This window comes from Hemitrygon akajei, chromosome 9, assembly GCF_048418815.1.
Source record: "Hemitrygon akajei chromosome 9, sHemAka1.3, whole genome shotgun sequence".
NCBI lineage: Eukaryota > Metazoa > Chordata > Chondrichthyes > Myliobatiformes > Dasyatidae > Hemitrygon > Hemitrygon akajei.
The window spans coordinates 41,570,839-41,577,102 of NC_133132.1; positions in this window are offsets into that span (position 1 = coordinate 41,570,839).

Below are 6,264 nucleotides of genomic sequence, written 5' to 3' on the forward strand. Positions count from 1 at the left end.
GGAGGTCGAGTCAAACCAATCTTATAATTTTTTTTGAGGAAATTACCCAGAAAGTTGATGAAGGCAAGGCAGTGGATGTTGTCTACATCGTATTCAGTCACAAGGCATTCAAGATGAGGTAGTAAATTGGATTTAACATTGGGTTTGTAGGGGTGAAGCCAGTGAGTGTTAGTAGATGGTTGCCTCTCTGACTGTATTGAGAAATATACCTGACATAATCATTATATATACCTGAAATATAATCACTATGTATTAGCTAGTTACTATACTATGTAATCACTTCCAGGTACTGAATATTACAATGTATTATTTTACTAGACACATTTTGCTATGTGTTGTTTTAACTAGATACTTTGTACTCTCTTAGCTGCATACTGTGGCACTTACAGAACACCTGTTTAGTTAGCAGCACTATTAGCTGAAATGTATCCCATGTATTACACTCAGCCTTTGTTTAGTACGAGATAACTGTGGCGGACAGGATGCTGCGAGCAGGAATGTACTGTGAGGGAGGTTGTCTGGAAAACATAATCTTGGCCACGAGTAAGGCCCCAATGCGAACGGGTGAAAAACAATGGTGACGTACCGCGGGCTAGGCAAGAGCGATTAATTAATTCATATATAGATGATATGCAATTAAAACTTAATTGGGTATGGCGATGAAACTGAAATGTAACTGAGATAAGAAATTACTATAAAGAATGCTGTACACCGGAGCTCGGTGGGCTTTCGGTGACAAGTTCATTGATTGCCTCAGCCTTTGTTTGCAAATAAAGGTTTAATTTTCTTGAAGAATTGTCTGTGTCTCCAGGTCATTTCAAGTAACCACGACAACTGGAGGGTTCTGACTAGTGGAGTGCCGCAATAAATGGTGCTGGGTCTGTTGTTGCTTCTCATCGATATCAACGATCTGGATGACAGTGTGGAAGAGTATCATGGCTTGCAGTGGGATCTGGACCGCTGGAGCAATTGTCTAAAAAGTTGCAGATGGAATGTAATGCAGACAAATGCGAGGTGGGACCAACCAAAGTAGGTCTTACCCAGTGAATGGTAGGGCACTGGTGTGTGTGGTAGAACAGTGGGATCTGGGAATACAGGAACATAATTTGCTGAAAGCGACAAAGATACAAAGTAATTTTTTTAATCAGAGGACATACATATCACCAAATGCAACACTGAGATCCTTTATCTGCGGGCATACTGAGCAAATCTATGGAACAGTAACTGTAAACAAACTGCAAATGCAGATATAAATAAATAGCAATACATAACTAGCATGAAATTACAGTCAAACAGATTACTTAAATGAGTGTAATTATCCCCTTTTGTTCAGGAGCCTGTTGGTTGAGGGGTAGTAACTGTTCTTGAACCCGGTGCTGCGAGTCCTGAAGCTCTTGTACCTTCTACGTGATGGCAGCAGTGAGTGTAAGGGTTGGGTCTGAAGTCCGCATTCCGGTTCTTGATTCGTTCCGTGGACTCCGGGTCCTTTGACCGCCCCTCATTTCGCCTTGAACTCAAATAGTCACACCTGAGGATCATCTTAGCTTGGTTGGGCTCAAGGAGGCACATCTGATGCCTATCAGTTGGCTGTGAATATAAGGGGCTCTGGGATTGAGTATAGTTGGGGGTCGTCCTGTCCATCTGGGCTTGGAGTACCACCGTTAATGACGAGTTCTGTGAGTGAGTTATGGACTGGGCTGCTCCGTAGCCCACCCGAGTCTTCCGGCCGCAGTGAGTCTTGAAGTCACCCTGGACCTAGCTCCCTTCCTATCCTTTGCCTCCGTCGGGTAAGCCAGGCCAGATTGCCGCTGCCCGGCGGAGAGCTCTGCCTCTTCCTATACCTTGCCTCCGATGGGTTGTGCCCCGTGGCCTGCCCAGGCCACTGTGCCCTGCCTGGGAGGTCTGGGTCCTGCCCAAGAGTTCTGCGGCCCGCCCAGGTGGCTATGCTCCCAGCATTCCTAGTCCCATGAACCCATCCTCAAGCCAAGCCTCAAGACCCCTGCCTCTAGCCAAGCCTCAAGATCTCAGCCTCAAGCAAGCCTCAAGAAACCAGCCTCAAGAACCCATCCTCAAGCCAAGCCTCAAGAACCCATCCTCAAACCAAGCCTCCAGACCCCAGCATCTGGCCAAGCCTCTAGACCTCAGCCTCAAGCAAGCCTCGAGACCCCAGCCTCTAGCGAAGCCCTCAAGACCCCTGCCTCTAGCCAAGCCCTGAGACCACCTTGGACCCCAAGATTTCTCTGAACTCCAGGATTTCCACAAACGCCACAGTCTCCACACCTCGTCCTATCCTTTAGCTTGTTCTGTCCTGCCCCTAGGACTTCAGTGCCTGCGTCCTGCATTTGGGTCCAGTCCCACGTCCCATTATGACAGTGAGAAAAGAGCATAGCCTGGGTAATGGGGATAGTTGATGATGGATGCTGCTTTTCTATGGCAACATCTCATGCAGATGTGCTCAATGGTTGGAAGGGTTTTACCTGTGATGTACTGGGCCGAATCCATTACCTTTTGTAGGATTTTCCACTCAAAGACATTGGTGTTCCCATTCCAGGCCATAATGCCGCCAGCCAGTACACATCTAAAGAAATTTGACTAGGTTCTTGATGACATGCCAAGCCTCCTCAAACTCCTGAGGAAGCAGAGGCACTGTTGTGCTTTTCTTGCAATAATATTTATATGATGAGTCCCGGGCAGATCTTCTGAGATAGTGACACCCAGGAATTAAAAATTACTGACCCTCTCCACCTTTCATCCTGCAATGATTACTGGCTGATGAATCTATGGTTTCCCACTCTTGAAGTCTACAATCAGTTCCTTGGTCTTTATTGGCCTTGAGTAGAGGTTGTTGTTATTACACCACTCAGCCAAGTTTCCAGTCTCCTTCTGTATGCTGATTCATCAGCTCCTTTGATACAACCCACAACAGTGTTGTCGTTTGCAATTTGTATATGGTGTTGGAGCTGTACTTAGCCACACAGACATAGGTGTAAAGTGAGTAGAACAGGGGGCTAAGTACACATCCCTGCATTGATCCTGTGCTGATGGAGATCATGAAGAAGATGTTTTTGCCAATCTGAGCTGAATGGGGTTGTACAGGTGAGGAAATACAGGATCAAATTGCATAAATGGGTATTGGTGTCCAGGTCTTGAGGTTTACTGATTAGTTTTGGGTGGATGATTGTATTAAATGCCAAGCTGTAATTGATAAAGAGCATCCTGGTGTATGTATCTTTGCAACTTTTATTCACAAGCAAGCAATGACTCAAAACACCTGTTAAATGTGTCCTGGCGATTCTGTTTCAGCTTCTCTTTGAAATCCATCGGATTCCAGGCCCTGAGAAGCTTCACTGGAGATTAGATGGTCAACTGCTTGAATTGTGAGAGGGATTCACTACATCATCTGACCTGATGAGACATCAGAGAATTCAGAGCAAAGAGAAATCATTCACCTCTTCTGAGTGTGTGAAGGGATTCAGTTGTTCATCTAGACTGCAGACACACCGGCGAGTTCACAGTGGGGAAAGGTCGTTCACCTGCTCTATGTGCGGGAAGGAATATTTTCACACTTCCAAACTGCAAAACCCCAGTGAATTCACTGTGGAGAGGCTATTCCTTTGCTAGGTGTGTAGGATGGGGTAAACGCAGTCACTTAGTCTGAAGATATATCAGGGAGTTCACAGCACAGAGACAGTACACCTGTTCTGACTGTAGGATGAAATTCATTCAGTTGTGCAACTGAAGACACATCAGATAAGTCACACTGGAGAAAGGCCATTCACCTGCTCCATATGTGGGATGGGATTCATTCATCTGAGTGACTAACACATCAGAAAGTTCACACCAGCTGTTCAACTGCTCTTTATCCGTGAGGGAATTTCCTGTCACCATAAACATCAGGCTCCTGAATCAGAAAGGATAACTTTAGTCAATTTCACTTGCTCCAAGACTGAACTTCCCAAGACCTACGGACTCCATTTCAAGGATTCTTCATCTCATTTTCTCGGTAATTATTGCTTTTTTAAAAAATATATTATTCTCTCTTATTTTTTATTTGCAGTTTACTGTGTTCTGCACATTAGCTGCTGTTCCATCCTGTTGGGTGTGGTCTTCCACTGATTGCACTGTGTTTCTTGGATTTACTGGGTAGAGGCCATTCAGTGGCTGAGACTGTGAGAAAGAATTCATTCAGTTCTCCAACATTGTGAGGCAATAGTGAGTGCTCTCTGATCCTATGTGAGCAAAGGGGTTTACTCAGTTATCCCTCCAGCTCAAGCACCAGCAGGTTCACATCAGGGAGGAAGTTCAAATAGGCTGTGTGTTAGAATTTTAACCTTCATAGCTCTTGAATCCAGTTGCAAGTTGAGTAGTGACTGTTGTGTGTAATAATGATCAGAGAGGCGGAGAGAATCTGTACTTCCCAACAAGTAACCTTTATTGTCTCAACTGAAAAGCACATGGGTTCACAAACTAAGAACTGTGTGCACACCCACTAGAATTTCTTAAACCTCCATGAACATTCAATGAAGTGAAAAGGTATTACATAGGAAAGGAGTCCAAGCTGACCAGGCGTTCCTTGTGGTCCTAATCTCCACATATCTGTGGGGTCTTCCTCAGCCGTGATGGTTGGTCTCTGGTTGCTGGAGTGTAATCGCCATTATACATTTGAATCTCCTGACTCTTATTGTGTTCATCATCAATTTAACTGATGGATCTTCATCCCCGTGGCTCAAGATCACCTAACCTACCTGGGTCAACTTCTTACTGGTTCTAGTCCAGGGCTACAACCAATGTTGTTCCATGGCTTCTACCACCCCACACCCCACCCAGCCTTCTTTATATGTGTCTTTCTTTTTTATTATTATTATTTATTTATTAAATTTTAGAAATTATAAGGAATAAATGTGATAAAATAGTAAGAAAAATAATGTTGACCCTCCCCCCCCTCCTCTTAACCCTCCTCCCCTTAACCCTTATCTAAAGAAAAGAAAGGGAAAAAAAGAATGAAAAAAGATAAAGATTGCCTGGATATCGGAGGACCCCCACATGCTCCATGGAGTTTAAAATAATTTTGATATTTATTTTTACTTTCCCCAATTACTATGATTTTATCTTCAAAGGACCTGTGTATTTAATCCTATCTTTTGTAAGTATGGGAGCCAATTTTTCAAAAATATATCATATTAATTTCTTAAATTATACGTAATTTTTTCAAATGGAATACAACTATGTATTTCATTATTCCAATGATCCATAGTTAAATATAAATCAGATTTCCAACTAACTGCGATAACTTTTTTGGCTACTGCCAATGCAATTTTTATAAATTTTTTCTGATACTTGTTCAATTTAAGTTTTGGTATTGTCCCTTCAATGTCTCCTAATAAAAATAATAATGGACTATGTGGGAGTTGTACTCCAATAATTTGTTCCAATAAAAATCTTAAATTTATCCAAAATGGTTGAATTTTAAAACAGGACCAGGTAGAATGTAAAAAAGTACCAATTTCTTGACTACATCGAAAACATTGGTCAGACATATTTAAATTAAATCTATTTATTTTCTGTGGTGTTATATATAATTGATGTAAAAAATTATATTGTATTAATCTAAGTCGAACATTTATTGTATTTCTCATACTATCAGAACATAATCTTGACCAATTTTTTCCATCAATTTTAACATTATTAAAAAGTTATTTTAAGTCTATATGTTCGATTTGTTTTTCTAGACCATCCAATCTGGACGTCCAATTTTCTTTGGACTCGAGGCGTCTATTTTTCTTCACCCAACTTAATTTCAGGAAAAGAGAAACAAGCACTAACATATTTTCCTTTTCTTTGTTTTTGACAAAAATCCCCCAGTTCCCAGGATGAGGTAACTGAAAATCACCCCTTGCTGGGACCTGTCCCCATCTTTTTGGAAAAGTTGTTTCATCCTCAAGTCTCCCAAATCAGGGCTACATCAATTGTTACATGCCAATTGTAATAACATTCCTGTTTCTCCCCCAGCAATTTTTCAGTTGGTTGACATGGTACCACCCACTTTCATATGGAGAAGACAGTACTTTGTACACTGAAGGACTTGCTTTGTCTATAATTTCATAGAGCCCCGCAAACCTTGGATTTAAAAATGAGGTGGGTTGGTGTATTTGAATCATCACTCTCTGTCCTGGGCTTAATTCTATGAGACTGACTTTTGAGTCACAATAGGCTTCACTTTGCTGCTTCTTTTTTTCCTATTTGGTGGGCTGCCACATAATTGGC